The 25356-nt window shown below is 36.5% G+C and overlaps 1 long non-coding RNA gene across 1 annotated transcript in view; it reads left to right on the top strand.

Moving 5' to 3' along the window:
* Positions 1-18490, top strand: part of LOC122237706 — a 30330-nt gene extending 11840 nt beyond the window's left edge. Inside the window, exon 3 of the long non-coding RNA XR_006216316.1 lies at positions 18349-18490. This is a non-coding gene — a long non-coding RNA (uncharacterized LOC122237706). The remainder of the gene's footprint in view (positions 1-18348) is intronic.
* Positions 18491-25356: the final 6866 nt, after the last annotated feature.

The following is a 25356-nucleotide window of genomic DNA, read 5'->3' as shown; positions in this document are numbered from 1 at the left end:
CCCGCCCCCCAAAACCACTGTACATGTTAAACGTATATGTGCTTGTATATTTATGTATATGATTAAGCATGGAGTAAATATGAAAGGATGCATATTTGGGCATTAATAGATTACCTAAGTTGGGGAAAAAATGTGGGCCAAGGAGGGGAAGAATAAGGAAGGAATAAATAATTATCACATTTATTCATTGTTTATAAAATAAGAGAAATGCTTCAGGATTATTTAATAAAATTTAATATGTGAAACTTTGGTTGAAAGAGACAAAACAGGGGGTGGGGGGAACAGGCAGAACTGTGAAATGTTTATATTGTTTTAATGCCATGAATGAGGTAAAGCAAGAACATGGTGAAAGGTAAATCAGGTCATATTTCCAGTAAAGGTTGCAACACACATGCATATACCATTTGGGCTCATTTGGGAAATATGTATCTTCCCACTTGATTCAAATGATACCTTGATGAGAAAAATCCAATGCCAAAAGAGGTAAACAGTAATTGGAGGCAGAGCCATATGTGGTCTTGTGAGGTCCATCATGGGGAAAGATGTGGAGAGGCAGTTGGAGAGGTTTTACCACAAAAATGTTGGGTCATGAAGGAAATTAAGTTATGTAAAAATGGGTTAAGTGAAGTTTGCATACTGAGGAGTTTCTCAGGAAGGGACAGATAACATGTTTCTATTACTAACTTTGTCCAAAATCAGTCTGCATAATAAATCACCTGCCTGAAAAGCAGTGGCAACTGCTTGCTCATTCTTCTGTTGTTACTCTGGAAATTGGGTTTGAGATCCAGACAGATGCTGCAACCTGATCCTTAGATTGCTTTCCCTGTCCTTATCATGGGTTACTCTGGGTTGGGTCCTCCTATAATGGATAGTTCCAGTTAACAATTTACTGATCATATGCTTTTAATGGTGAGAAAATAAGGCACACAAATAACAAATGCAATACTTTTGTTTAAAAAAGTGTGAGTAACATGGTAAGGTATTTAACTTTTTCTTCAAGAAAGTAAAATGAAGACAAAATGAAAAGTCTTTTAAACTGTGATGTGTGCTTTTTAAAGATTAGAGATCAGTAAATTTGACACTTCTCATCATTTAAATTCAGTACATTAAAAATGGAAACTACATGGTAGTGAGGTACAAATCTCATCTGGCTCAGCTTATAAATTGTTGATAAAAAATTTAAGAATATATTTACATGGCATTTTAAAAAGCCTACTGTCTTGCATAATAGTCCCAAAGGAGCTTATTATAGTTTTAGAAGATTCTCCATTATTAGAATTCTGTTTCAGCATTGTACAGTGTTTTACTAAATATATGTATCTATATTCTTCTGTTATGTAGAACATATTAAATTGATTTGCAGTTCTCATTAATTAAGTCTTCTGACTAAAATCTCATACTCTAAAAATAATTACCTTGAATATTATCAGCCTTAAAAAGGAAGGAAACCCTGTCACATGCTTATGACATGGATGAAACTTGAGAACATTATGCTGAGTGAAATAAGACAGTCACAAAAAGACAAATACTATATGATACCACTTATATGAGGTATCTGAAGTAGTCAAATTCATAGAAACAGAAAGAAGAATGGTGGCTGCCAGGAACTGGTAAAGGAGGAAATGGGGAGTTGTTTAATGGATACAGAGATCCATTTGGAAAGATGAAAAAGCTCTGGAGATACCTTGCACAACAACATGAATACACTTAATACTGAACAATAGTTCATTACTTAAACTACTTAACACTAAAAAATAGTTAAGATGGTAACTTTTATGTTTTTTTACCATGATTAAAAATAAAAAATAAGGTTATGATCTTAAAATACACAAGTGTTTATGAAATTTCAAATGTGTTTGATGAAATATACTTTCTTCTCATGGTTGAAATATAAAGGATTTGTTGGTAACATGTCTTTACCTGGGTGAAGGAAAATTCTACTAAAGCCCAGTAAATAAGGTAACAAGTATTTATTAATTCCTTGTTATAAACAAGATATTGAGAGGTATACAACACATTTTTGTAGATACATAGATAGATGATATAGATATGGATATAGATATAGATACAGTAGTTGGTGCAAGTCCTAAAAACGTTAGTAAGTGGCAATTCAAGATACAAAAATGTCAAGAAAATAATAGAAGTCACAAGATGGTGCATATCAGTAGTTAAAGGAAGGTTACTAGATAAAAGAAATCTTTAGCCTAATTGAACTGGCTGAATAACTAACACAAGTGATATGCATATGTTCCACATATACAGTAGATAGTTGAAGACATTTTTCCTAACATATTTGTGGTTAAGAGGAACTGATATTCATTATGTCACATTTTATACAACTATTTGATAAGATATCTGAATTTATCTTTCTTTGCTTCCTCCTCTACTTTTTTTTTTTAGCATATGAAAATTAAGTCTCCAAAAGTAATCCAGTAATTCCAAACTCACACAAACCCAAACCTGGATAAATGTGACTCCAAAACTTTCTGTCAAATTAATTTCAGCTACTAGGACATTAAAGTATAATCTTTCATTTTTCTGCCTTCTCCCTCACATTTCCCCCTGTTTATTCTAATATACCTCAGACACCTCTTTTCCCCTCTTATCAAAACACAAGCACACAAACCCACACACAACTCTGCTTACCCCAGTTCTTGGGATACAGCCTGAGGTGGCAACATAATCAGATAGGAAAAGTAAAGGAGAGAAGAATCTTCGGGCCCCGTTCTTGAAGGTCATCCCATTCGCCACCAACTACCAAGAATCTCATTATCTAGTGGTCTTTTAGTCATTCTTCTTATTCCTACTCTCCACTAATGCACACACTTCACAGAGAATGTTATAATAGGTGTGGTAAACATATCTTAGGAAATCCTTGGAATGACCACACCAATTCCTAGGTATTTGCTAGAATTCTTTCCTGTGCCTGGAGTACATACACTCTTCCAGTAACGTGTCCTAACTTTATTTTCATTTTTGCACTCATATTTTTATTTGTAATATGTAGGAGTTGGAAAATGATTTCTAGACTCATTTTTTAATCTGTAATATTTAAGATTCTGGAAACAAAATTTTTTTAAAAACAAGTTTTTTCAAAAAGGGCACTAGATGGCACAATTTTACCAATTTATGCTAATAAAGTCATTCATCCTCGTATTAATTCACAAATAAAATAATTTCTTTTTATAAATAGTTACATGTAAATAATTTAATAGGAAACCTGTATAACAATAAAGAGAAAAGTTCTTGACAATATAATATTTCCAATATACCATGTTTTATGGCCTTATTTATGAACATAGCAAGCACAATTCTAGCATTGGATGAATAATTTAACCCAGAGAGAACAGCCATCTCTATAGTGAAATACACCAAAAACCTATGGATGTTTAACATTCATGTCTATCAAATGTACATTTTTATAGTATTACTAATACATAATAAAACACTATAATATAGTAAAGTGGACTGATAATTCCACTGACTTTGAATGCTTAAAATCAGATGCTAGTGAATGTTTCTTACTTCACTGCTTGCCTTAAGCTCATTATATCCAGTTAGGAACCTTGTCTCCTCATGCTTAAAAATGAATAAATTCATCCAGTAACAATAGAAAATGACTAAGGTCTATTCAATTTAGTAGCCACTTGACCTTTTATTTGCTAAAAGTACCATATTTAGAGCAAAAGTCCCAGATCTATCTAATGTTTTCACTATCACTTCATTTTCTGGAATTATTTATATTTCACAAAGTTTATCAGTTCTTGAACTGTATCTTGACATACAGGACAGCACATCAGCCAAACAAACAGAATGTACACCTCACCTGGACAATCTCCCAACCCTGGCTCAGGTTCTTGGAGAAGTCTTGCCTAATTACCTAGTGTATACTTCCACCAGATGGTACAATCAACTGTGGTAAATCCTTATTTAAGAGACTAATAGGGAAATGTCTCTACTTTTGCCTAATGAAAAAGTTCTCCTGTTTAGAGGAAAGTCATCATCATGGACAAAAGAAACAGCTTCTAGAGGATCACATATGAAAAGAGGAGTAGGGAAAATGACATCTACATTGTTAGCTACACTGGGCTACTCTAAATATTAACAGAGTAAATATAGCCAAATTGCCCTTATATTTCAACAAACCAGGCAAAGCAGTGTGGTGAATGGCCTGAGGGAGTAAGAGAACAAGAAGTTGGATAATTACTAGAGAGGACCTCTTGAAGCAATACTGGAGATCCTTGAAAGTTAATGATTCCATGAATAGCTCATCAATGGTAATGCTAAGTGGACAATGATTTCTTATAGAAAGTTGTTCCCAGACATCAAAGATGACTTACCCTATAACCGCTGAACAAATATCAGCAGTATCTGCCAAATTCTACTACATGTTTTACATAAAGACATGAAAGAAATTCCAAATTTGAAACCATAACACTGTTGCCAACCATCAGCCCAACAAGTTAATCAGCTGTCTAAGATCGGTTACCATGATAGGATAGGAAAGATAGATTCTGTTCTTTTTGTTCTTAAATGCTAGGCTTCACTTCAAAAAGTCTTTTTTCTCTTCCCTTAAAATAATGTTTAACTGATATTGTAACCAATGTGTACTACCCACTGTGATAAATAAGGAGGAAAATAGAGTAATAACAGGATATACTGTTCTTCGTAAGAAATGTGTGTATGTATGTGTATATATATAGGGAGAGAGAGAGCGAGAGAGAGAGGGAGACTAGAGAGAATATATGAGCCCTTTTAGCACTTCTCAAGAGAAACATTATAATGTGAGTACATAGTGGACATTATTGTTTATTCCCCAACATGTCAATTCCACCGCAGAAAACTATCTGAGTAAACAATGGTAATTCATTCCCTTTGACAATGATTAATTCAGGAAGGGTTTGTGACCCAACTATGGCTATTGTAGGCATAATTCTAAAATGAGTCCTTAAAGATTTCTCACCCTAATCCCTGAAGCCTATGAACATGGTGAGATGTCACTTTCATGCTTGTGTTCTCTTCTTTGGCACAGTCTTAAGAAAGAGAAATTATCTAGGCAAGCTTAAAATCTAATCACACCAGCTCTAAAAAGCAGAGGGGTTTCTTCAGATGATAGCAAAAAAAGTCAGAGATGGGGCACCTGGGTGGCTCAGTTGGTTGAGCGTCCGACTTTGGTTCAGGTCATGATCTCAAGTTCAAGCCCCACATCGGGCTCTGTGCTGACAGCTCAGGGCCTGGAGCCTGCTTTTAGATTCTGTGTCTCCCTCTCTCTCTGCCCCTTCCCTGCTCGCTCTCTCTCTCTCTCTCTCTCTCTCAAAAATGAATAAACATTTAAAAAATTTTTAAAAAGAAAGAGATTCAAAACAATAGGATAGAAGAGAACCACTTGACGAGGAATGCAGACAGCCCCAAATTACTCAGATCCACCCCTTAGCTAATAGCCAGCAAGGAAATGAGGATGTTGGTCTTATTACCACAGGGAACTAGATTTTGTGAACAATCTGAATGGGCTTGGAAGTGAGTTTTTCCTCAACTCTTCCAGAAAGAAGCCCAGCATCCTCTACAAACTGGACATTAGCCTTGTGAGTTTCTAAACACAGAACCCAGTAGAGCCCACCCAGATTTCTATCCTATAGAACTATAAGATGACAAATGAATGTTGCTATAAGCTACTAAGTCTGTGGCCATTTGTTACGACAGCAATAACAAATTAATCCAGTGGCCAAAGAATTGTAAAATATAGTCTACTAGTGATTCTGAGGAAATTGTATTTCTACAAGAGAGCCACAGGACAAAATGGTGTCTCTTCTTTTTTTGAATGTTACTATGTCTAGACCTAATGGGCAGAACTAATTTGTGGATATATAGAATTATGTTGTTGAAATTCCTAAAACTAAATCATCCTTAAAATCACAGAATAAATGTACTTGATAATAATGTACGGGACATAAGCATATTAGAAAATAGAGTAAACCTATGTCTTCATGCTACTGAAGAGACTAACCTTGGAGCTGACCCTACTTCAGGAATAACAGATATGTGAGGTAATCTTTTTGTTGTTTAAGCCAGTTGGAGGGAAGATTTCCGTTAGGGACAAAATATTTTAACTGATAAGACATTGATATAAAACTAGTATAGTTACATCTGGAGACCCAGTGTTAAGTAAAAGAACACTGAAATGAGAGACTTGAGATAACATATATCCAGCCGTAGTTATGTATTTATTTAATTTCTCATACATTTATGAAAGTATTTAATTTTCTCCCCTTTTTAATTTATATATCTAATGAAATAGAAAACATTGAAAAGAAGATTATATGGAAGAGATTTCTGTGATGACATGAAAAATTTATACCTAATATCAATACAGCTTGTTAAGAAATTTCAAGTTTGGCCAACAAAAGTGATGCTTTATTTCCATGTTGTGAAATACCAAAACATTGCCAATACATAGAAATTTGTAACTAGTTAGTTATCTAAGTATGAAAGGAGGTATCGAGATTGGGATAGAGATTTGGAAGTCAGCATATGAGAGGTGCCTGGGTGGCTCAGTCAGTTGAGTGGCTGACTTTGGCTCAGGTCATGATCTTACAGTTTATGAGTTCAAGCCACACGTTGGCCTCTGCACTGGTAGCACAGAGCCTGCTTGAGATTCTCTCTCTTACCTCTCTCTCTGCCCCTTCCCCACTCATGCTTTTTCTCCCTCAAAATAAACTTTAAAAAAAAAGGGAAGAGAGATTAATGGTCACCCAACATAAGACAAAAAGAGACAAACAGTGCCTGAAGATAGGAAGAACCCTCAGACACAACTAAGATTAAAGACCTGTAGGCAAAAGAGGAGGATCCTGTGAATGAAAATAATAAAATTGTTTAGGCATATGTGATTAGAATCAGAATAAATAATGTCAGGAAAGCTAAAAGCATAGAGGATGGAGCTTTGAGACCTGTTTGTCCAACAATCAGAAGTAGAAGAGAGATTTAGTAAGATAAAGATTGAAGTGGATTGTCTGAATTTGGCATTTTTAATGCATTATTTATTTCAGTACAGATAATCTCAGTCATGGGGTGAAGAAGGTGGGGGATAAGCAGAAGCCAGATTGCTGTGAGTTGAGCAGTGGGAGGAACACTTCATCTCCTGAGACTGGAGGGAAGGAAATAAGGATCAATGCAGATGTTTATCACAATGGAAATATGCAAATGAAGGCACATGGAAATAATACAACAGCAGGGTACCTAAGCTCAAGTGAAGTAATTACAAGGAGAACAATGCTCAAAAGATTTCCTAAAACACCATCTTACACAATCAGAATAGTTATCGATGTCCAGAATATGATACCAACCTCAGTGTAGCTATAAGTAAAACATTAATTTACTTTCTGCAATTGTCAGTACAGAATGCTACTGGGGGTGTTCTCTAAAGAATTTGGATATGAGTTAAATAAAATTGTCTTCGGGGCGCCTGGGTGGCTTGGTCGGTTGAGTGTCCGACTTCAGCTCAGGTCACAATCTCACGGTCCGTGAGTTCGAGCCCCGCGTCGGGCTCTGGGCTGATGGCTCAGAGCCTGGAGCATGCTTCCGATTCTGTGTCTCCCTCTCTCTCTGCCCCTCCCCCGTTCATGCTCTGAATCTCTCTCTGTCTCAAAAATAAGTAAACATTAAAAAAAAATTGTCTTCAAAGAATAAAACTATGTACTTACATGTAATTCATTTATAGGCAAAGTCACCTGAAAGACAGAATTCTTGCCAAGTCAAGCCTGCAATATTTGAGGTAACTTATTGAATATATTAACATAGCTAATGAAAGAATGTATCCATAAAAAAGGGAAGGAAGTATTGATTGGCTATGGAAGGAAATAAAAAGCAAATCACTCAGGCAAAGCCACCCCAATACAGAGATGAATATTTTTGTCTTGCTGGCCAGGCTATTCCTGGTGGGAAGACCAATAGAGAAAATATATGCACAAAAATTATTATAATTCAACCTATAGAGTACCATGGTAATTAAGAGGAAAGGAGATAACTTCTAATTGATCAGTGATATATGAGGACTGAAGCAAGGAAGAATGAAATGTCAGGAATATGGAAGAATTTGCTATTGTTCTATAATTTTTTCATTTCTGTGTTTTATTTTCTCAACCAAGTTACCAAGTTCGTTCTGGTCAGGGACTCATAGATCACAAAACAAAAAACAAAACAAAACAAAATCTCAACACCACTTGCTCTAGAGTAGGATTACAACTAAACTCCTACAGGTTTGCCAGCAAATATGTAGAATATACTCTTTCCAATGACCTCATGGGAATTTCTGTCAACTTGGCACCTCATATGGAATAGTATCAAAGCTTTTACTTCTGGGGTGCTGGCTGGCTCAGTGGGTAGAGTATGTAACTCTTATCTCAGGTTAATGAGTTCAAGCCCCACATTGGATGTAAAGTTTACTGGAAAAAAAAAAAGTAGAAGAAGAAGAAGAAGAAGAAGAAGAAGAAGAAGAAGAAGAAGAAGAAGAAGCAGCAGCTTACTTCTGATTTCCAGAGCAGGTTTACAAAGTACATAGAGCTACTTACAGTTGATATCTTGAGGCCATGAAAAGAAGTGGCAAGTAATTAAGCCAAAGTTATGCAACCTGTGAGATCAAAGACCCACCACAAAGATAGGACAGGACAATCTTCATGTACCAAATGTTTGTTACGGATCTGCTGAATGCTAGGTCTTGATCTAGGCACTACAGAAACAGAGACATAAGAACACATTATCCTTAGTGTTAAGGACATAACAGTCTAATGCAGAGATAAGTGAACTACAGCCCATATTCCATACTCCATTCACTGCCTGTTTTTACAATAAAGTTTTATTGTAACAGTCACACATTCATTTTCATATTATTGATGAATGCTTTCCAGCTACAACAGAGCTAGATAGTTGCAAAAACAAGCCATATAGCCTTCAAAACTATATATATATATAACAGTTTTTCTAATGAAATAAGTTGCAGACATCATTCCCCTTAACCCCTAAATGCTTCAGTTTATATTTTCTAACAAGGGAATTCACTCACATAACCATAATAAAATGATCAAAATCAGGACATTTAACCTTGAACAATATTATTTAAATTGAAATTTTACCAGTTGTTCTTATGTTCTTATTTCATTTATAGCAAAAAAAAAAAAAAAAATCTGGTGCAGAATCCAGAGTCTGGATTACACTTTACATTTAGTGTTTATGTCTTTTGTCTCTTCTTTACCCTAAAATAATTCATTAGTCAGGGAGCCTGGGTGGCTCAGTCAGTTAAGTGTCCAACTTCAGCTCAGGTCATGATCTCACAGGTTGTGGGTCTGAGCCCCGCATCAGGCTTTGTGCTGACAGCTCAGAGCCTGGAGCCAGCTACAGATTCTATGTGTCCATCTCTCTCCGCCCCTCTCCTACTCTCTCTCTCTCTCTCTCTCTCTCTCTCTCAAAAGTACATAAATATTAAAGTTTTTTTAATAAGTCATTAGTTTTTCATGATACTGATATTTTTTTAAGAGTATATAGACCAGTTATACATCCTCACTTTCGGTTCATCTAATGATTAGATTCAGGGTATGCATTTTTGGCAGGAATACTATGAATGTGATCCTGTGTTCTTACCAGTATTTCACATCACAAGGCACATGATGTTGACTTTTCCCACTATTTATGATGTTAACTTTTTAAATGTTTGTTTATTTATTTTTGAGAGATAGAGCACAAACTAGAGAGGAGAAGAGAGAGACAGAGGGAGACACAGAATATGAAGCAGGCTCTGGGCTCTGAGCTGTCAACACAGAGCCCAATGCAGGGCTCGAACCCAAAAACTGTGAGATCATGACTGAGCCAAGGTCAGACACTTAACTGACTGAGCCACCCAGACACCCTGGTAATGTTAACTTTGATTGCTCAGTTAAGGTGACGTTTGCCAAGTTTCTTCATTATAAACATATTACTTTTCTTTCTGTAATTAATTAGTAATTTGTGATTAGAAACTTTGAGACCATGTAGATATCCTATTCTTTATCAATGGGATAGTTTCAGTACCCATTGTTGATTCATACCTGAATCAGTTGTCACCTAATAATAGATTTTTTACTTCCCATTGGAGAGGAATAGTCAAAAAGGCAATGGGCAGACTCCTTAAACTCATAGTATCATCTGCCCCTGACAGACAGTTGAACTAAAAACTTCAGGTACCTTTTAGACCAAAAATGAGAATTAAGTTGGAGACTTTAAAGGAAGCAGATATGTCAAATGTATTAGAACTGCTGCTATTATAGCTATCACAGCCATTAATGAGAAGAGGCCCGCATACTAGTTTAGAATGATTTATTAAATAGTTAAGCTCTACCTGAAAGGAAAACTTACGTATATATCCCTGACTTGTGGATTTCTCAGACAAATCAAAGAAAACAGAAAGAAATATTAGGACCAAACATTTAACTTAAGATGATTTTTGTCTTAAACTTTATCAAAAACAAAGTGACACAGTTATAGGATCAGCATGAATTTAACTCAGATTGAGAAGGGGCTTATCCATGGTTTGTGCTCAGAAAGAAAAGGAGGATATTGTAGGTGAGGGAAAATCTTTTCTTCTACCCATCTTAGTTTTTCTAGCTATGGTCCTGCAAATTAGACTGATCAAAAACAGATTAATAAGAGAAAAACAAGGTTATTAACATGTGCATTGTGCATATACACAGGGGAGTACTCAGTGATGGGTAAACCCCAAATGACTGGTTGGAACTTGAGTTTAAATACCACCCAAGAAAAAGGAGTTTGGGGCATTTGAGAAGGGGAGACCAGTTATGTGAAAGTGACTAAGAAAAGTATGGTACACAGGGATTGTTGGATGAGATTTGTTATGCAGATTAAAATTGGTGCCTTCTCGAATGGCCAGTTGTTAAAGGTCCTCCTCTTATTGGTAGGAGAGATTGAGGACATCTCTAGAAATAAACATTTCCTTTATATAGCATGGTATGTTAACCAACTGGAATTAAAAACTTAAAAAAAAAGAATTTCCTTTATAAATGTAATTTCCTTTACAATAATAAAACTTGTGTCCTGTTTTTAGGGCTTTTCCTGCATCTGCTAGTTTTCAATGGCCTTTACTTCAAAATAATCCATATGCCAAAGAGGTGTATTTTGTGGTGGCATATTTGGATACTCCTCAATATTTATAAGGGACTAGGAATTCTACTGGTTCCTGCAGTAGTGGGAAGAGAATCCATCTCAAGCTGCCAGAACCTAGTTTTGCAAATAGAGTTCGATGTTCTTTACTCTTTCCCTCCATGAGATGGGTAGCAAAGAACATGCCTACAAGGCTTCTTCAGGTCATACCCAGTATTTTAGGCAAAGCATGATGCTGGAAAACTATAAAGGATTGACACAAATGAGATGACCTTGAGAAATTTTAGGGATAAATATTCAATTTTTTTCAATTTGTTTTTATTGTGGTAAAATACATATGATGTAAAATTTACCATCTTGATAATTATTAAATACATTATTAAGTACAAAATAAATTATTAAGTACAGTTCAATGGTATTAGATACATTCAAAATGTTTGTTGTGCAGCCATCACCACTATCTATCTCTATAACTCTTTTTATTTTGTAAACCTGAAACTCTATACTCATTAAAAACAAAAACAAACAAACAAAACCAAACAAACAAACAAAAACAAAACTCTTCATTCGCCCCTTCCCCTAGCCGCTGGAAATCACCATTCTACTTTCTGTACAATGGCTTTGACTACTCTAAGTATTTTATGTCAGTGAAATCATATAGTACTGTCTTTTTGTGACTGGCCTATTTTATTTAGTATAATGTACTCAAGGTTAATCCATGTTGTAGCATGTGTCAAAATCTCCTTACTTTTTAAGGCTGAATAATATTTCATTGTATATGTGTACAACATTTTGCTTATCCATTCATCAGTTGATGGACACATGGGTTGCTTCCACATTTTAGCTATTGTGAATAATGCTGCATCATACATGGGTATACAAATATCTCTGAGATTCTGCTTCCAATTCTTTTGGATATATACATAGAAGTAGAATTGCTGGATCATATAGTAATTCTATTTTTAACTTTTTGAGAAACCGTCATACTGTTTCCACAGAAGTTGTCCCATTTTAGACTTCTACCAATAATGTACCAGGGTTCTAATTTCTTCAAATCTTAACAGCCATCATAATGGATATGAGATAGGATTTCATTATAGTTTTGATTTGCATTTACCTAATGATTGATTATGTTGAGCATCTTTTCATATGCTTATTGTCCATTTGTAATCTTTCTTGGAGAGATGTCTATTCAAATTCTTCACTCATTTTTGCATTGCATTGTTTGGTTTGCTATTTACTGAGTTTCAGGAGTTCTCAATGTCGTCTGGATATTAATCCTTTATCAGATATGATTGCTAAATATTTTCTCCCATTCTGTGTGTTCCCTTTTTACTCTGTTAATATTGTCTTTTGATGCATTATTTTTTTTAAATTTTACAAAGTTCAATTTGTCTTTTTTTTTTATGTTTTGTGATCTTGGTGTCATATCCAAGAAATCATTGCCAAATCTAATACTGTGAAGCTTTTGCCCTGTTTTCTTCTGAAAGTTTTTTAGTTTTCAGTTTTACGTTTAGATCTTTGATCCATTTTCAATTACATTTTGTATATGGTTGGGTAAGGTTCCAACTTCATTCTTTTGCATATGGATATCCAGTTTTAGCAACACCATTTGTTGGAAAGATTGTCCTTCCGTTGAATGGTCTTGGTACCCTTGTCAAGAATCAGTGAACCATATATAAGAAGGTTTATTTCTGGGCTATCAATTCTATTTCATTGATAATTATGTCTGTCTTTATGCCAGTACCATGCTGCTTGGATTACTGTTGCTTTATAATAAGTGTTGAAGTCAAGAAATGTGAGTCCTCTAGCTTTGTTCTCCTTTTTCAAGATTGTTTTGGCTACTTGGGATCCCTTGAGATTTGATATGAATTTTAGGATGGGTTTTTCTATTTCTGCAAAAAACATTGCTAGGATATTGATAGGGATTGCATTGAATCTGTAGATTTCTTTGGGTGGTATTTACATCTTAACAAAATAAGTCCTCTAATCCATGAACATGGGATGTGTTTCCATTTATTTATGTCTCCTTAATTTCTTTTGGCAATGTTTTATAGTTGTCATTGTACAAATCTTTCACGTTCTTGGTTGATTCCTAAGTGTTTTATTCTTTTTGGTGTTATTATAAATGAAATTGCTTGCATAATTTCCTTTTCAGATTGTTCATTGTTAATGTATAGAAATGCATCTTATTTTTATGTGTTGACATTGTATCCTGCTACTTTGTAGAATTTATTAGTTCTAACGGGTTTTTTTTGTAGAATCTTTAGAGTTTTCCACATATATGATCATATCATCTGCAAACAGAGATAATTTTACTTCTTCCTTTTCAATTTGGGCGCCTTGTATTACTTTTTCTTGCCTAATTTCTCTGGTTAAAACTTTTGATGCAATTAACTCATAGTTTTAAAGAAGTTTCATAACTTCATAAATTCTTCATTGCTTATTAAAAGGCTTAGGTTGTTTTGTTTTGTTTTGTTTTGTTTTGGTTTTTCAGACCTTGTCATTAGTCAAGCACTCTTAAGAGTTGGAGGCAGTGCTAGGGAGTAAAAAAAGTAAAGTATTTCAGATATCGTTCAGAGCCATCAATCAAAGGACACCCTCACATGTGCTCGGGAGAGCTCAAATAAGCAAGAGTTTTCTGCATTGATCTTTTTGACTAAACCCATAAAGTCAACTCATAATCCAGTATAAAGGAGTATTATATTTAAAAACAATTTGTAGAATGAGAATTAATAATCATAGAGTGCATAATCTATGAGTTAGCACTATATAATCTTTAGAAGAATCATGTATGGTTTTATTTACAAAAGAGAAAACTAAACTTCAAAAACATCGAGTGATTTATAAGTTACAGGGCTAAGATAAAAGCCCAGTTCTGAATCTAGAATCCTTTTCACAGTGCTACAGTGCTTATGTATTACTCTTATACTAGCAGGTATTTGTTTGAGAACAACCAAGAAAAGGAAATGACTGAGGTCAAAATAATTTATAAAGTGAATTTAAAATGCTTTTTGTACAACTTTCAAATTTGAGTTTTGGTTGTAAGAACTTTCAGTTCATGAAAAGAAATTGTTCCATACACCACTGCAATAGTACTAATAGCTATTAAATACTAATAGTTATGTCTAGTTATTATTGCTGTAGAACACCCAGTAGCTTCTCTACAGTAAAGGCATTTAACAGGGATGGAATTCATCAAACTCAGAGCAACTACACAGATATAAAAACTAAAGAATGCAAAAATTAAAATAAGACGTGCTACAGTAATGGGATTGTGTATGATTTCACTTTCTTTTAACAAATAAAAATCACTGCCATGGGCCACAGGCATCCGATCAGGCAAGTCAGGGTGGCCTTGTGGCCCTGGAAGGAGGGCCCTTCTCCCTCAGCTCTGGGAGCCTTCCCTGGCCCCAGCTGTCAGCTCCCCACCCCTCCCCCCCCACCCCCCCCACCCCCCCACCCCCCGCCCCTCCCCCCCACCCCCCCACCCCTCCCCCCCACCCCCCCACCCCCCGCCCCTCCCCCCCACCCCCCACACCCCCCCCACCCCCCGCCCCCCCCCCCCTCCCCCCCACCCCCCACCCCCCCCCCTCCCCGAGCCCAAGGTGGAGTGCAGGGATGGGGCACCAAGCTGGGTCTCAGGATTCTGACCTTCAAGAAAATCCTTCCATGATTGGACAGGACCCCTGGGATAAACATTGCAAACCTTCAACCTATTCACTATTACGTCTTCAAAAATGAATCACCGTTGGAACAAAAGCTAAGAGAATTAAGACAAGAAACACAAGAATGGAACCAAGAGTTCTGGGAAAACCAGAATTTGACATTTCATAAGGAAACAGAAGATTTGCTCAAGACTGAAAGTTAAAGGCCTGGAACTGAGAGCCAGATCAGGTCAAAATGCAACATTTGACCAGAAAAAATGGCTGACTTTTACAAGGAATTTTTAAGTAAAAATTTTCAGAAGCACATGTATTATAACAGTGGAGCAGCCATCACTGTGTGCCTCTGCCAGATGCAGGAGGAGGTGCTGAGTTGTACAGCACCTGTGAGGTATTCTTACCAAAAAAATGGAGTGAAATCTAGTGAGACCTCCAAACTCAATACCAGTTCACAGGAAAAAGAGACTGGTAGAAGTATAATTTTGCTATCACCTTCTTCATGGGAAAAGTGACCCTGGAGAGGGTTTGGAACAAGCTTACACCAAACAAAAGAAGACCAGCACTTAGAAGCCTACCCTGAACCACCCACCGATGTCCAAGTTTCCAGGAGAAGCAGCTATTTGGGGAGTTCATTTACAAGGGCTCTAAAAACCTGTTAGGGAACTGAGTCCTACACCTTTTTTATGGGGGCCCCTTGGCTTATGTCAGCACAGGGTGGACTGGAAGAGGAGTCCTGGTAAGCAGGGGGCCATGTGACTCTGTCCCCACTGTGGATTCCAAGCTGGTCCTGGGTCACAGACATGATATCAAATAAAACCCAAGCACTATGTAAAAATAAATAAGTAAATAAATAAAAGTAATTTGTCGCTATTATCATGGTTATTTTTAATAAATAAACATCAGGGAGAAAAATACTTCTATGGAATTTGCTTGTGAATTGCTCTTCTAGCCTCATTAAAAAAATTATTTTCCTAAGCCTCGGAACTAATTGAATTCTGAATAAACTTACTCCATTACTTGGAATTAATTTTTTGGACTCTTTTTACAATGCAAATCTTTTGGTCTATGCTGAATCAGTAAATTCTGTTTCCCAGGCAACTTTGTGTAAATCAAAGCTGAAGGTCAGACCAAAATTAATGCATTACATTAAAGTAAAATAGGATTGCTTTGCATTTCAATTGACGCTATTTGGTTTTGTGTGGTTAAATGTCCCTACTACCACTGTTTAATTCTAGGTAGCTTGAATCTCTTGTACATTTTATGTATAAAACATTTTATGAAAGAAAAATTACATTTTAAAAATTAAACAGGAGTGAAACACAAGAATTAATCCAGTGATAAATTTTCATCTTCATTAGTAATGAAAGACATTGAAATCCAATTAACAATGAAATGATTTTGCTCACCTATCAAGTAAGCAGATTTAGAAAATAATGCTCAGTACCAGTAACAGTACAGAGAAATGTTTCCTATTTTGGCTCCACATCTCTACGGCCTCCTAATTCAGGTCCTCATTATCTCCTGCTGGAACAATCTCAGTAATTCCCTTCTAAATTGTCTGCCTGATCCCAGTCTTGGATTTCTTAAGTCCAGGCTCCACACTGCAGCTTGATAAATCTATTTAAAATATAATTCTAACCATATCATTGCATGTGTTTCTCAGCCTCTCAGTTTCCAGGGTGGAATAGTTAATGACGTACAGCATCTGTAAAGAAATTGCTAAATGTGTGGTTGCAGTTCAATTTTGCCATGGTTAGTACAGACAATGAAAAACTCACTAAATCTAAGATTTGTTCCTCTGATACCCACAGGAAACCAAATTAGAATTATAATGTTTGCGTAGTAAGCCTGGAATTAGAATAGGGACCTGAGTTGTACAATTCAAATGGTTAAAGGAAACAAGTTTAAAAAGCTTGGATCTTTCACCTCCCTAGCCATTTTCATCAGTAGGAGATTCTCTGCCTGGACAGTGCTTCATAGGGATATGTGCAACTTTTCATTTTGGGGTTCCATATCTTGTACTCCAAAAAGAACTTACCTTTCTATTTTTGTAGGGGAGGAAGAACTTTTTCTCTACCCTCTTAGGGTCTCCAACTGGGCCTGACATAAACTGACAGAAGACAGATTAACAGAGAAAAGCATACAAAATTTCATGCATATTTTCATATGTACATGGTACTTAGTCTTCATTGGAAAATTAAAACACAAAAAGCTGTTAAGCCTGGGTGCTTACATACCAGGTTGATTGAACAAAGTACAGTAAAACCTTGGTTTGTGAGCATAATTCATTCCAGAAGCTTGATTGCAATCCAAAGCACTTATAGATCAAAGCCAATGTCGAGAACCATTGGCTCAGCTGTGGTCATGTGATGCTCAGCACCACGTACTACTTGTATTATAAGGCATTGCTTATTTTCAAGATAAAATTTATTAGAAATGTTTGCTTTTCTTATGGAACACTCACAGAACAAGTTACTTGTAATCCAAGGTTTTATTGTATAGTAATTATGGAAAACTATCTAAAATATATGGGGAAACCAAAGGAAGATGAGGGTTATTTCAACAAGATTTGTTTGTACAGATTCTTCTCAGCCTTGAGCTCCCTCTCTGGAGATGAGAATTTTCTTTCCCTCCAGGTGCAGGAAAGGGCTGCTTTTGCATGGGAGTTTTCTCTCTTGTTTTCAGGGAGAAAAGGAAAGATCATAGCGCCTTTCTTGCACCTATTGTTTTTCAAGTAACTTTAGCTCAAAATAGTCAATATACCAAGTCAGCATATGTTGGGATGGCAAGTTCTGAAAACCTTCATTTACATTATCTCTCTAAAAAAGGTATAATACCACTGCTTAGGGTTTTATTTATTAAAGTTTAATCACTTCCCAGACTTGCTCCTCAAGATTATTTTGATTAGGGTTGGAGGTATTCCCAAACCCTTTAGTCCTAGAGTCCTATACAGTCCCCAGGTTTTTTACTACAAAGTCACTAATTTAAGCAAATGTTTGAGAACCTATTCTATGCCAAGCACTTTTTGATGTTCTGGAAATAACCTATGACCTAGACAGACACTATTTCTGTTTTTTGAAAAATGCTATAAAAGTAGTTTTCCCAGGGAGCAATCTTACTTTTTCTTATTGTTAAGTTCTTGGGTAGCCTCTCACTGTTGTCATTATTCCCAAAAATAGATCATTGGGAAGTTTATTAAAACTTTAAATAATCATTTTATATAATAAATAATAATTTCCCAATTATCTATCATATATTGGCTTTTCTTAAAATATAGCAGTGAGGATGATCCTAACTTTTCTATTCCTCTTAAATTTAACAGTAGATAACTTTAGATAACATGTGTAGAATAGGCATTGCCGTTAATTCATGTTAAAGAGTTTGAATTAGGGGCATAGAATTTGAAAGTTGTCATTAAATTATTTGCTACATTCACATACTTCTCTCATTCTTCCCTCACCTGACAGTGTTGAACTTTCACCTGAGCCCTGTGTTTTGAGCAGCGATGGTTAAGAAATCCTTGTACCCTTTTGTGTTCCAGGAAATGACTGTCCTCAAAGCACAAACTTGGCCTCACATATTCCAAGATGTCTTCATCCTTCCTCATAACTCCCATATTGCAGATGACTAATTTGTTTACCTACCACTATAAAGCCCCCAGAACTCCCCCTTTTTCTTTGAGATATTCGTCATTAATAAATTTTCTCTCTAATGCAATCATTCATATGCAATCATCTCTTGAACTGTCCAGTAAAATTTGTCTTTTACACACCAAATCATAATGCTCAGTGCTACCTTAACACAAACTTCACTGGGTTTTTATGAGAATTAAATGATTTAGTATTTGTGTAACATTTTAAATGATGTCAGAAATCTAGTATGTGTTCAACAATGTATTATCTGTAATACCTGTATTATCTATTACTATCATCATTATTTAATTGATGTTAATTCCTAATCAATGTTAGCAAAAAACTATTTTTCAAATTGTTAAAGAAAAATTATTCATGATACTTGTTTAAGATAGTAAGGCAGACCTAATTCCAAGTGGACCATTGCAGTGTTATAGGGATAATGCAATGGGTCTCACAGTAGGGGAGAGAGATAGGACTCAACTCCCAATATAGCATGGGCAACTGGGATGGGGGTCATTACTAAGAGGAAACATTAGGGGTAAGAGGGGGTGGGATGGGATTCTGGCTAAACCGACCCAATAGGGTTCTCGCTGAAGGCAGGCCACGATGTTCAGACATCACCTGGGGGAATGGTGGCAGATGAGGAGCCCAATTAGATATTGAGGGTGATCAGATATGGAAGATGGGAGATTTTAGTTACACCAACTTATCAAGACTCTTAATAAAAGTGAACAATGCTGAGAGGGTCACTGGAGTCCAAAAGTCAAGCCTAGTTGAAAAAGAGTTCAAGTGAACTCAAGTAGAGTTTGATCAAGGAAAAAAATCTTTGGCATCAGGAAAGGGGTCTGGAAAAAATCTCATCTATATATTGTATTGCTGTGCTGCAATCTGACCTAAAGTTCCCAGAAGAAGAGCAGGAAAATGTCAAGAGGGGAGGTACAGGGGAAATATCAAAACTGAGAAAAGAAGTGGTATTCTCCTAGATTCCCAATCCTACTTCTAGACAACAGAGTGAGCAATTTCCTTACAATCTCACCATTTGAAATGTGTATCCTCAGACCAAATCCCCTACCCCTACTTCATAGCATCACAGCTCTCATCTAGCAGAGACCTCTTCCTTCTTCAGTGCCTCCAGCCTAGAACAGTCCATCCTTCCTCTACACCAATATCCTTGACATTCTAAGGTAATTTAACAGCTCCAGTTCCTTTAGTTCATATTTCTTTTTTTCCTTGACTCTATAGACCTCTCATCTCCATTCTATCAGCCAGGCATTTACAGAAACTTTACTTTGATCTTCTCATCACAAGAAATCTGAGAATCTGAGAACCCTCAGATTCTTTAAATCAGAAATCCCTCTCTTGTAACAGAATTTCTTTTTTGAATGTCACATTTACATTTGCATGTTATAGAGGCTAACTTACTTTGTACCTTCATTATGACTTTCAGTTACCTAACCATTCTGTCTTTCTCAAGTTAAAAAGGACCTCCTTGCTTCCCAAGACTCTCTTCAAACTCAATGTGTTCAGGGATATGTTCAGCTTTAGGGAAGAGAAAGTACAACTAAAAGTGGCTGGAATCAGAATTCTTTCAGAGTTGCAAATGTTTAAAAGTAAGCTGAGTGTGGTCATTTAATCTTTGGAGTGGGCAAAGATGTGAAAGATTATCTCCTAAGCAGCTTTGTCCATCTACCTTCATGTAGCAGCATATGAATATGTTCATTCCTTTGTGTGCCAAGACATGGAAATGGATGGGAAGGACTGGCTTAAAGGAATAGAGGTTTACTGTCTCACCTGACATGAATGTTGGGAGAGGCAGTTCCAGAGTGGTGCCATGGTTCCACAATGCCATTAGACACCCAGGCTCTTTCTACTTTCTTGGTCCACCATCCTTATCATACTATCATTTGTCTTCTTAATTGTTGCCTCACAGTACCACATGGCATCAGTTCCTCCAGGCCTCAAAACCACAAACCAGGACAAATAAAAAAGAAGAAGAACAAGAAGAACAAGAAGAACAAGAAGAAAAGAAAGGGGGGGGTAGTGACACCAGATCACATCTTATACCTCATTGGCCAGAACCAAGTCACGTGGACACTTTAGTGTCAATAGAGTCTGAGAATGGAATTTTTAGGTTTTACAGCTGCTGTAATAGAGTCAAATAAGAAAAAGGGGCGGGAGGTTGGTGGAATGGGTGTTATGTGAGCCCATCAATCTATAATATCTGACACACCAAGTTTCTAGGGTAATTCTATTTTTAATTTTTTGAGAAACCTCCATACTGACACAGCAAGTTTCTAAGATGGCAATATTTAATATAACCATCTCTAGCGGAAGTTTAATACTCTAGACGTATGGTATCTCACCCAAACCTGAATCTTCCCCAGTGTCTACTTCTAGCCTCTTATTGAACATCAGAATGATGCTGAAGGAAGAATGAGGCTAATACAATTATTCTCACTCTCCAGTTGAAATCTGACCCTTGTTGTAGCTCCAATTTTCAAACACAATCCTAGTTGTGGTTATTGTGGGCTTTCTTTTAAAATGGCCATCCTTTTTCTTCATGAGATTGAAAATAATACCAAATCTGTCTTGTGTCATATCTCATGTCATATATAGGTCAAAATTCCTTTGATGCTATTAATATGAATAGCAAAAGCAGAAAGAGGAGTGGGGCCAGGTCAGGAACCCAGCCAAGTGACAAAAACATCGAGACTAAAGAGAGGGCTAGTGTGAAAATTTAAGCTGAAAGGAAGTGATCAAGATTGTAGCTGTTATTTGGTAACAAGGTAAAGAGGCAGGGCAAGAAGTCAGGAGGGCTTGCACTACACCCAAATAAAGCTATGAGGACTGCATTATACTCTAACCTGGTCTCTTTTGAAGGCTTCTGGCCCTGCCCCCAAGAATATGCCACAGCACTCTGAACTCACCATAGGGCAGATTAATTCAGCTAAATACCTTTGCTATAGTTTCTCCTAAATTTCTATTTCTTTCCTTGGCATTTCACTTTATTTCAGTCCTACATTTCTAACTACTCACAGAATAACCCTACTCAGATGTGTACAATGTGCACAAGAACATTATAGTGATATCTGAAGCAAAATGGAAAATAAAGTCACCTGCACTACTACCCATCCCAGTGGGTTAAATTCCAATTTGTAGGATATAAGCTGTGAAAAGCTTCTTGGACGGATTACCAGGAGGAAGAAAGGTGTAGGGCAACTAAGCTCCGCAGAATCTTGACACCTTGGTTTAGATGACTAGGAGCTGAAAAAAATCGCCATTTCAAAGCTGCCAATAGTTTTTTGTTTCAGAAAAACATGATGACATATTTGGGAGAAACAATCCCTTTGTCCTGATTAAACCTATTGAATTTTTTTGTTATGTTAATACAAAGCAAAGACTACAGTTTAAAAAAAAAGAAAAGAAGGGTTTTGTTTAATTATGCAAAAGATTGTTCACTTGGTAGAGAAGAGTTGAATTTCCAGATTTGATTCCCTTGAGTGAATGTCTCCCCTGAGATTAAGACTCCTTTATACCTGAAAAGGGTTGCTTTTTCTTGGGAAGATGTGAGTTGAGGACATTATTGGTAGAAGATAAGGACCTGGGGGCCAGAGGTTGAAGGAACTCTTTATATAAGACACATTGTGAGCCCTGGGCAGAAACAGCAGTTTTCAGCTCCAGATGGTGAAATGTGATACAGAGTTGAGGAGGCAGCCTCCTCTGCCCAGAATCTTTCATCAACTAACACCCCGAGGAATGTCAGCTTTTAGAATCTCAGACCTGGAAACAGCATTCAATGTTTCCTGGTCTTTCTCTGTCTCTCTCTCTCTCCCCTCTCTCTCTGCATCTCTAACTCTGCTATCCCTCCAGTGGTTTCATTATCTCTTGCGGCAAACAGCCATTCTCCATAAGACAAGAAATAGGACCAATGGCATCTGTTTTCACAGACTTTCACAGACTTTCAAAGACTTCTAACTTTAAACTCTTGTTTAAAAGCAAGGCCTTCTTCCTTCCTTGCCATCTCTATCTAGAACAATCCTGATCATGATAATGTGACTCGGATCATATGACTTACCTCACAGAGTGAGAAGTATTCAGACTGACCTGGTTTTAACCACACACCTAGAGATAGAAGCTTTATCACTAGAAGAAGTCAGTGATCTGACTGGTGTACTTGGCAGCTATAAACAGTAGCTACCTCTTGCATTTTGTGAAAAGTTGAGTAAGATTTATTTCCCAACTCTGGGCATATATCCACTGTTTCAGAGCCCCATCTGTACTGCCTTGTACTCTCAGGCAAGCCCTTAAGGAAAGAGAGAACAGACATGTTGTCCAAATGCTGGAACACTAGCCCGAAGAATGGGACCCAAATATTTGTGAATGAAGAAATGAACAACAATTCTGAATGCATTATTTCTTAGACCTTTCCTACTACCCACTTTGTTCACCTTACTTCTTTCCTTCATGTAATCAGGGTCAGGGAATATAGGGAAGAAGAGTGGTCTTATCTGCCCTGACTCTTAACTGGATATTAGGGGAAGGGGTTTGAGGGATACAATCTGTCTTCAACGACATAAACTTGAACCATTTAATCCCCGTAAGTCTGTGAAGTAGGAATATCCAAGATTTTGGATCTTTAAACATGTAAATCAGTCAGCATGAGTGTGATAAATTTAAACTGCTATAGGATCAGAATAGATATTAATATTTATCATTATTATATTTATTGAGAAAAAATTTTCTCATAATTTTATTTAGAAAAATCAAGGAAATTAATTTTTAAAAAGAGGGGAAACAGTTTGACACCATAACAGTAATATAACTGTACTCATTAAAGAATTATTTACAGCAGATTCCTAATTATCATTCAGGACAATAACAATTATGCATTATCATTAATTATGTATCAAATTTACTGGAGTGCCTGGGTGGCTCAGTGGGTTAAACATCTGCCTCTTGGTTTCAACACAGGTCATGAACTCACAGTTTGTGAGTTTGAGCCTCACATCGGGCTCTGTGCTGACAGCATGGAGCCTGCTTGGGATTCTGTCTCCCTCTCTCTCTGCCCCTCACCTACTCTCTCTCTCTCCCTCTCTCTCAATAAATAAATAAATAAACTTTAAAAATTATGTATCAAATTTACTTTGCAAATTTTTCCAGTTTTATTGAGATGTAATTGACATATACTATTGTATTAAAGGTGTACAATATAATGATTTACTATATGTATATACAGTTGACCCTTGAACAACACGAATTTGAACTATGGACAGATTCTTTTCGACAAATGACAGTACAGTACTGTAAATGTATTTTCTCTTTCTTAGGATTTTCTTAATGAAATTTTCTTTTTTTCTAGCTTTCTTTATTACAAGAATACAGTATATAATACTTATACAAAATATGTGTTAATCAACTGTTTATGCTATCAGTAAGGCTTCCAGTCAACAATAGGCTATGTGTAGCTAAGCTTGGGAAAGTAAAAAGTTATATGCAGATTTTCAACTATGCAAGGGTTGGGGCACCACATTGTTCAAGGCTCAACAGTATTGCAAAATGATCACAACAATAGTTTAGTTAACATCCATCACCTTACACAGTTACTAGTCTTTTTTCTTGTGATGAGAACTTTTAAGATCTACTACTCTCGTCGCAACTTTCAATTTTCAACTTTCAAATATACAACACAATATTGTTAACTATAATCACCATGCTGTACATTACTTCCCCAAGATTTACTCATCTTATAACTGGAAGCTTATACCTTTTGATCACCTTCATCCACTTTCCCCACCCCTCAAGGAGGATATTGGCCTGTAATTCTCCTTTCTTGGGGTGTCTTTGTCTGGTTTTTGTCCTTGTCCTTTTCTGGTATCCATAATGCTAGCCTCATAAAATGAGCTCAGAAGTGTTTCCTCTTCCTCTGTTTTTTGAAAGAGTTTGATAAGGACTGATATTAATTCTTCTTTCAGTGTTTGGTAGAACTCATCAGCGAAGCCATCTGGTCTTTTTTGGAAGGTGTTTGATTACTGATTCAGTCTTCCTACTAGTAATTGGCCCATTCAGATTTTCTATTTCTTCATGGTTCAGTTCTAGCAGGTTCCATGTTCCTAGGAATTTATCCATTTCTTCCATGCTATCCAACTTGTAGGCATACCATTGTTCATAGTATTCTCGTGTCCATTTCATTAAGAACTATTTCTGGAGTTTTATCTTGTTCTTTTGTTTGCAACACATTCCTCTTTTTCTTCATTGACTCTGTGTTGACATCTGTGGATTACATAAAACAGCCACCTCTCCCAGTCTTCATGGAATACTCTTATGTAAATGATGAACATATTCGTTCAGCTCACCCTGAGCTCTTGGTTGTCTCTCAAACTGCTATGATTGCACAATCCACCTTCTTTTTTTTTTAACGGCTCCTAGTAGCTGAAGATGTACCAAGATCTGTTGGTATCCCAAAGGGGAGGATCTCAGTCAGCACCTAGACACTGGCTGTTTGGATGCCAAACCCAAGATGAGGTGTCACCATCTTGGACTGGACCCTTTTGCAAATTCTATGTGTTTCTGATGCTTAGTTTTGAAATCTTGGTTGTCAGCATTTGTTGTTAATATTGCATGGTCATCTGCCCATGTATAAAAAAAAAAAAACAAAAACAAAAACAAAGAAAGCATTGATCAGTATCTCATCATGAATGCCTAATTGTTCTCTAATGTTCCATATATTTGTATTACCTTGGAAATTTCTTAAGATATCTTACATCTGTGATTTTTTAAAGTATCCAAATAGGCCTCTTTCTGGGAAAACCTGGGAGATGGGTATTTTTGTTTGCTCTCTGTGCTGGGCCCTGGGAGGAGAGCCAGTTACGAACTTTTTCTTTGATTGCTACAATCCTGTGGGTACCCACTAATAT

The sequence above is a fragment of the Panthera tigris genome, chromosome B1, assembly GCF_018350195.1.
Source record: "Panthera tigris isolate Pti1 chromosome B1, P.tigris_Pti1_mat1.1, whole genome shotgun sequence".
Taxonomy (NCBI): Eukaryota; Metazoa; Chordata; class Mammalia; order Carnivora; family Felidae; genus Panthera; species Panthera tigris.
This window is presented reverse-complemented; position numbering and strand designations above follow the sequence as displayed.